The sequence below is a fragment of the Rhincodon typus genome, chromosome 17 (assembly GCF_021869965.1).
Source record: "Rhincodon typus isolate 14 chromosome 17, sRhiTyp1.1, whole genome shotgun sequence".
NCBI classification, from domain to species: domain Eukaryota; kingdom Metazoa; phylum Chordata; class Chondrichthyes; order Orectolobiformes; family Rhincodontidae; genus Rhincodon; species Rhincodon typus.
The window spans coordinates 43,052,879-43,060,880 of record NC_063348.1 but is presented as its reverse complement, the minus strand read 5'-3'; the positions used below and the strand labels follow the sequence as shown (position 1 = coordinate 43,060,880).

The 8,002-nt window shown below is 42.0% G+C and overlaps 1 protein-coding gene across 1 annotated transcript in view; it reads left to right on the top strand.

Annotated features, from left to right (window-relative positions):
* The first annotated feature begins 983 nt into the window (after window positions 1-983).
* The window catches only part of LOC109928544 (transmembrane protein 263-like), a 203,840-nt gene continuing 196,821 nt past the window's right edge, over window positions 984-8,002 (top strand). The window contains exon 1 of the mRNA XM_048606920.1: window positions 984-1,101. The gene's annotated coding sequence lies outside the window, so the exon portion shown is untranslated. The remainder of the gene's footprint in view (window positions 1,102-8,002) is intronic.

Here is an 8,002-nt window from a genome sequence, read left to right as displayed (position 1 = left end):
AACCAAGTGGAGATTTGGGGACCGCTTGGCAGAGCACCTTTTCTCAGTTCGCACTAAACAACTGCACCTCCCAGTCGCGAACCATTTCAACTCCCCCTCCCATTCCTCAGACGACATGTCCATCCTGGGCCTCCTGCAGTGCCACAACGATGCTACCCAAAGGTTGCAGGAACAGCACCTCATAATCCGCTTGGGAACCCTGCAACCCAATGGTATCAATGTGGACTTCACAAGCTTCAAAAATCTCCCCTCCCCCTACTGCATCCCAAAACCAGTCCAGCTCATCCCAGCCTCTCTAACCTGTTCTTCCTCCCACCTATCCCCTCCTCCCACCTCAAGCCGCACCCCCATCTCCTACCTACTAACCTCATCCCACCCCCTTGACCTGTCCATCTTCCCTGGACTGACCTATCTCCTCCCTACCTCCCCACCTCTTTGACCTGTCTTCTCCTCTCTCCATCTTCTATCCGCCTCCCCGTCTCCCCGTCTCTCCCTATTTATTTTCAGAACCCCCTCTCCCCAATTCTGAAGAAGGGTCTAGGCCCGAATCATCAGCCTTCCAGCTCCTATGATGCTGCTTGGCCTACTGTGTTCATCCAGCCCTGCACCTTGTTATCTCGGCCTTCATATTAATTGTTTTGTGAATGTTTGCATGTTGATTGGTTGGCCAGGTTCCCTAGCGAGCTCCGTGCCGATTCGGTGTGAAGGGAACAGCATGTTGATTGGTTGAGTAGGACGCTGTATAGGGTCTAGGCCCGAAACGTCAGCCTCTCTGCTCCTATGATGCTGCTTGGCCTGCTGTGTTCATCCAGCCCTGCACGCTGTATACTGATTGGTTAGGATTGGGGGGATCGCTATGTTGACTGGTTGGGGCGGAAGCCATGTGCTGACTGGTTGAGTACAACACTGCATGCTGATTGGTTAGGGTGGGTGCAGGGGCGGGACTGTGCTTGTTTTCGCCCACCCTCCCCGTAGATGTCGTCGTCGTCATTTCCTGTTGGTGCGGCTTTTGATGTTGGGGTTTGTTGCGGCGGCCGAGTGACGGAGCCGGCTTTAGGTAGCGGCGGTTGCCGCCTGCTCCTCATCGGGATCACCATGAAGGTGAGAGGAAGTCGGGAGCTGTGTGTGTTTGCACTCTCACTCGCTCGGAGCGAGTTGGGTAGGGGGCTTTTGCGGCCCCGGCCTGCCTCCCTCCCATCCTCGGACCGTTTCAAGGGACCCCGCAGTCCCTTCACTCCTTGATTCTCCTCCGCCGTAGTGGAGGCTGTGTCTGTGTGGGTAGGCCCGGATCCCCCCGTCAGTGAGCCCTCCTCCTGGGCAGGATATTCCCAATCATCCAGGCTCCGGAATGAACAGAATTACTATAAGTTTCCCTGCATTTGCTGCGCATTCGACAAGCACATTCTGTCTTTTATGTCTTGACTGTAGGTTAAGTGGTCATATCACGAAAACATTTCTTAATGTGCCTGTGGTTTGACCGTAGGACAGAAAGGATGTTTCCTTCTGTGAACTCAATTCAAATGTCATAAGGATTGAAGGGTTTCTTTTCGATAAGGTAGAAGTTTCTAAACATAGCTAGAATACAGGTGGAAATTTTCAAGTAACGCAGCTTTCTCTGAGAAGCAGAGCTAGAATTGAGTGTTCCAAGTATAAAATACAGCTGATATCTTTGATTTGACAATGTTTGTTGCTTTCTGTTGTAAAAAGTGTTGTTTTGAAATTTTAACCAGTTTAAAAAGATGAAAAGATTTTGCTTTTATTTAATCATTGCTGTATACCCCAAAATGTTGCCTGCCTTTAAAATTCAGTGGAACATAATTGATATCTGTATGGCTTTGAGGAGGTTTAATATAACTTAGGAAATATATTGTATTCTCAGGAAATTCACTTGTGTGATGATGGACTGGGGGCTAGAACAAGGGATACCTCTGTGCAGTTACTAATTTTGTCTTGTGGACCCTGTGTCCCAATGTACAAAAAGTGATGACAGCTGTTCACCAGGATAACTGTTCTTCTCAGAAAAAGATCTGGGGTGTGTGTGTGTGATTACAGCAGCAGAAGTAATGGACAAGTTCAACGTTGGAGGTAATGTGGGGTTGCTGTCGTTTGTGTCCAGGAGTCAAACCTGATGGCTGGCCGGATTCCTTAGAATGTTTTGGTTGTCTAGCCTAGTTCTCAACAAGCTTGGTTATGTTGTCATTGTGTGATTACTGACCTACTTTGGTTTGTTTCATGAATGTTTCAAATTCACAATTTTCATCCTTTCATGTTTTTCCTGACCTTTCCATTCCCAGTCATAGTAAGCCTCTCTGAGAACTTTGCACCCTCAGAAGTTCTGACTACTGGTTCATCCTGGCACCCTACGTTCCTGCCCTTGAGTGAATTAACTTGAATTTTGCATGCCCTTGTAATTCTCTCAAACCTTTCCACTCTGCTTAAATTGTATTTTGTTAACCAGGCTTTTATAGCCATTTTGTCCTAATGTTCTGTCACTTTTGTCAGTATTTTTGAAGATTGCACAATTCTAATGTGCTTTAGAATGCTTTGATACCACAGATCTATTAAGTAACAATGTAAGTTGGTAAATTTGCTTGATCAAGATGAAGGTCTTGCTTTAAACTTCGTTAGTAGAACCTTGTTTAGATTATAATCCAATTAATGTTTTTAAAAAAGAAATCCCACCTCCCAATAGTATCAGTAGAAAAATGCCACAAGATTATGTTTCCTACAAAGCATAAATATCATTGTATTAAAAAGAGAAACAAACTGAACAGTCTTAACACAAGCCTACAATTGTATGCCATCCATGCAGTTGTCCTTGTCGCATCCAATACTTTTCATTAAAAAGCACAATCTCTTAAGTTATTTGCTACTATATGGACCACCCAAACGTATGTTGTTTGAATGCCTCTCACTTCCACCCATTCTCAGAGGTCAAACTTTGATATACAATCTCATGTTTGCGGATGTCTCCGCAACGTTGTTCTGGTTATTTTCTCAATATTCAAAGTTAATTTTCTGGTTGTTTTCTGTTGCCACAAGACTGTAAGGATGACTAAAGATTTTTTCCATCAACTGTAAGCTCAGATTTTTGAATTCTTGTTTCCATGTGAAATCCAAACTGAGATTGAGCTTTGCCTGCCTTCCACTTGGTGAAAGAGTAATCATTTTCTCTGCTTAAATTGCAGTCCTATCCGATGTTTACTTGAGGTCTTTATTGATCTAAATTGCAATGAGTCCAATCTGGATAATCTGAAACTCCAGCTGTTCTTGCAGAGAGGGTAACCAATACAATAGAAAGATGCTGTGATAAGCAAAGTTAATGAATGGTAAGTCTGCATTAGACAAACAGGCAGACTTGTCATGTAACCATACTAACCAATCAAAATGGAGTTGGTCCACAGCATAAGATCTCCCCCTCGAAGGATGGTAATACCCTGCAACTTCTAAGAGTCACATCTCTCTTAAAAAAAACAATGAAATTGATAAAAGAATGTGGAAATATATGGCATGAAGTGAAAATATGCAGCACACTCTTTATACAATGAGGCCAATGAATGCCAAACTCCTCCTGTCTTTTTCCAAAGTTGAAACTGCAAAGGTGATAAAGATGCTCCACAATTTTGTAGTGCAGCATGAAAACATGGCTGCACGAACAACACGATAGATATAGTGTACTTGTTCAGAGATGGTACACTCAAGAGTTTTTTCTGAATGTTCTTTACTGTACATGGTCAGGTTTATTGTAAAGTGTGAACAAATCGAAAAAAGAGACTTCATAACTTTTACTGCTTTACTGTGGTTTTTTTTAACTTGGAGTTTCTTTTGATGATATATCTGTCGGCCAATCAGTGTGCTTCTGTGCTTCCTCCACCATCTTGAAGCTCCAATTTTTGGGGGTGGATCGTCTGTGCTTCACCTGTGCCATGTCACAACTCGCTGGAGATAGTGTGCTGAAAATCAAAATGCACCATTCCCTGAGTTGACAAAATGTGAAAATTTGATTAGCTTCTATCAGTCCCATTCAGGCATGAAAGAAAATAGACACCAGGTTTCTCATGAAGAAAATTACCACTTATTATAATGAAACTGTTTTAAGTCAATGGGAAAAGAGGCTAGGTGAATTGTTGAACCTTACTTGAACTTTAACTAAAAGTAAACTTTTACAGAATATCAGAAGGGCAGGATTTCTAACTTACTTAAACTTTACCCCTGTTAAAAACACCCATTAGCATATGCACTCAGACACAGAGTATAAAATCCAGTAGTCAGAGTAGTACAGTTGTCTATCACAATGCAAAATCTCAAAGCCTGGTAGATTGATACATCAGTCATTTTTCTCTCTTCAACGATGCCTCAATGCTATTTCATAAGAATACTCATCCTTTAGATTGCTGGTTCTTTGGCCAGACCGAGAGGTCATTCTTTTCCTATGGGCTTTAGTGTTCTTCCTTTCAGCAACTAATTTTTCTTGCTCTTGTAAAGAGGGGTATTTTTCAGTGCACGGAACATCAGTGTTGATGCTGCAAACTTCTGGGACTTCGGTCTTCTGTTTTCATTTTCCCTCCACAGGATCTCTGGACTAGCTTCAACTAAACAATGTAGTCAGTACGCTGAGATCTTATGAGCCCATCATGGGTTGTGTATTCAGAAGCCAATCAAAACAGTTCGGGGAAATTTGCGCAGAAACACAAGTGCTGAATTGTCTGGATGGTGCCATCACGAGTCCAATGAGACATTGTATATGCAAATCATAGTGTGCTTCAGTACCTTCTTGTTGAACCTGCAAACTTCATCTTACAGTCTGATTGCTGGAAGCAGTTTAGTTTCTAATTTTAACTCCACAGTTCAAGAAAAGATGGTTTTTACAGAGATGTATCATGAGCATTCACCAGTCAATCTGAACACATTCACTCTCCTCTCCTATATTTTTGTGTTCCTTGATGGGTTAGACAACATAGTTATGTATTTTGATAACTTTACTACCAAAAAAATTAAACAGGGATACCTGAAGCTCTGTTTAAAGATATGCCAGAGCACAGTATCTGCCATGGATTTGGGTACAGCTTAGAGTCATTCTCCGATTTCATTTGATTAAGTGTTTCTTCAAGAGCTTTAGATTTGGCATGGTATAGTTTCTTCTATTTCTTTAGAAAGAAGATGCCAATTTAAAACTGTTCGGGTTTTACTGAATGCTCTAGAATTCTCAAACCAAAAATCCCTACACTGACCTTTAGTGCAAGAATTACAGGTGTCATGTCTCCACGAATAGGCCCACAGATTGGTCATCTACTATTGAAGCTTCTCAATGTGCATTTGTATGACGACCCAACTACTTGGACATTTGGCCCAGCTTTTTGATAAATATGACCCATACTTTGAATTGAAATTAAGTTAGATTTGTTTTGTGATGTATTCACAATGCATGCTTAGAAGTTGGAAACTAATTTTTATCGAATTCCTGGGATTTTTTTTCATTTCCAGTTCCAATCCTGGTTTTTTAAACATTAATCTATTTCATGGCCTTCAGTTTCCACTGGTAGGTATTTGACTGCGTGTTTCTCAATTAGTCTCTTTCTGGCTTTCAGATGAACTTCCACGTCTAATTTTTCTAAGGGGCAACACCTTCAACTGTTTTGTCAAATGTACACATTTTGATACTTCAACATTAAATAATATCTTAAGAAATGTGAGCAGTAGTAGGCAGTTCAGCCCTTTGAGCCTGCTCCGCCATTCAATAGTATCATGACTGATCTAACATTCCACACGTCCACTTTACTGATGCCTCCCTGTGCCCCTGATTTCCCCAATTGATCAATCTATGTATCTCGGCCTTAAATATACAGAAGGATTCTTAATCTATAGCTGTCTATAGCAAAGAGTTATGAAGACTGTCGACCATGTGAGAAGAGAAATTCCTCCATGTCAGTCTTGAGTTGGCACCTGTTACTCTGAAGCTATGCCCTCTGTGGTATTAAAAAAAAGTTTTCTGCAGTTTAATTTAAATAGCCAATAAGAGGCAACCAATTTCCCCACACTCTGTATCATTTGCCTACAACAATCTCCTTGTCAAACCTCCAAATTTGATGTCCAGGTGAGGAGGTGTTAATCTGCTCCCTTCTCTTTACTCGCTTTTCGTTGCAACAAATGTAGCTGCATGCCAAAAAACAAAACAGTTACAGCATCACACTTGAATTAAAATTATAGTACCAGTCACATTTAGGGACCCAAACTCAAAAGTTTTCTTGAGTGAAAGAAAAGTATATTATCGTACTTTTTCCTCAGGGTTACAAGACGTAATCTCAAATACTCCAGGTGTAAAGTTTTAAAAGGCTTGTCTCCTCCAGTTGGGAGGGGAAAAATATTAACTTGAACCTGAAACTGTGGCTGGTCAGCTGATGCCTTTGATTTTCAACATGTATGGAATTGTTGTGTTGCCTGTGCTTGGATGTTTTTCCAATTTCGTCTATGACTGGAACTGGCTTACATGATGTTCAGAGTGTGTAAATCATCCACTCATTGCTGTTACCAATCCATGTTCTTTCTCTCCTGCCCCAAAACTTCCTGAAATTCAGTTCACTTGTGTGCTGCTATGTCTGCTGTCTTAATCTGAAAATAGCTGATCTCAACATATGAAAAGTAAGTCAAACAGGAGACTCTTCACATGTGAATGAGTTTTGAAGTCTTTGTTCCTCTTGCATTGGTTTCAGGAGCTTGGCGCAAGTTAGTTATGAGATCACTGCAGCCACCTGACAGCCACATGTTCCTTTTTTCAAGCAATTTTAGTTTATGATAGTATTAAACTCAAATAATAGAAGTTGAATGTTTGTCAATATTTTCTCTATTGTGGCAATGGGTTGAACCTGAGGCTATATAAGCATGGGACATGATCTACTGGATGGAATGGATATGAAACCTTCCCATAAGCCCATGCATATGAGGCCTGTGGCACACTATCTGAGTTGACATCCCTCCTGGTCTATTCCAAAGTGACTTGCCATCCCTTGTAGGGAAGGTGATGGCCTGCTGGTATTAGTTTTGATTGTTGGGAAAAACCCACCTGGCTCACTCGAATCCTTCAGGGAAGGAAATCTGCCATTCTCACCTGGTCTAGCTTGTATGTGACTTCAGAGCCACAGCAATGCAGTTGACTGTAAATGGCCCTCTAAAAATGTCAAGCAAGCCACTCAGTTGTATCGATTCTTGAGCAATACAGCTGGTCAGCCATGAGATGTTGTGGACTATCATTAGCAGCAGAATTGTACTTCAGCACAGTCTGCAATCTCATAGCCTGGCATATCCCCTGCTCAATCATTACCATCAAGCCAGGGGTTCAACCCTGTTTCAGTAGACAGTGCAGGAGGGCATGCCAGGAGCAGCACTATGCATACCTAAAATTGAGGTGTCCATCTGCTGAAGCTACCGAACAGCAAAAGCACCAAATGATAGACAGTGAAGTGATCCCATTAACCAGTGGATCAGAGCTAAGCTCTGCAGCCCTGCCACATCCAGTTGTAATTCACTGGAAGAGGAGGCTTCACAAATATCCCCATCCTCAATGATGGAAGAGACTGACTGATCAGTGCAAAAGGTAAGGCTGAAGCACTCGCAGCAATTTTCAACTAGAAGTTCCGAGTGGATGTTCCACCTCTGGCTCCTCTAGTGGTTCCCCAGCATCAGAGGTAGCAGTCTTCAGCCAGTTCAATTCAATTGATGTGATATCAGGAAATGGCTGGAGGCACTGGAGACAGCTTATGGTTATGGGCCCTGACAAAATTCTGGCCATTATACTGAAGATCATGTTCCAAAACATGCTGCTCCCCCAGCCAAGCTGTTCTAAAGTGGTTACAACTCCTGGCACCTACCCAACAACATTGAAAATTGCCTAGGTATATTCTGTACAAAAAAACAGGACAAATCCAACCTGTTGAATTACTACCCTATCAGTCTATTCTCGATCTCCAGCAAAGTGATGGAAGGTATCATCAACAGTGTGATCAAT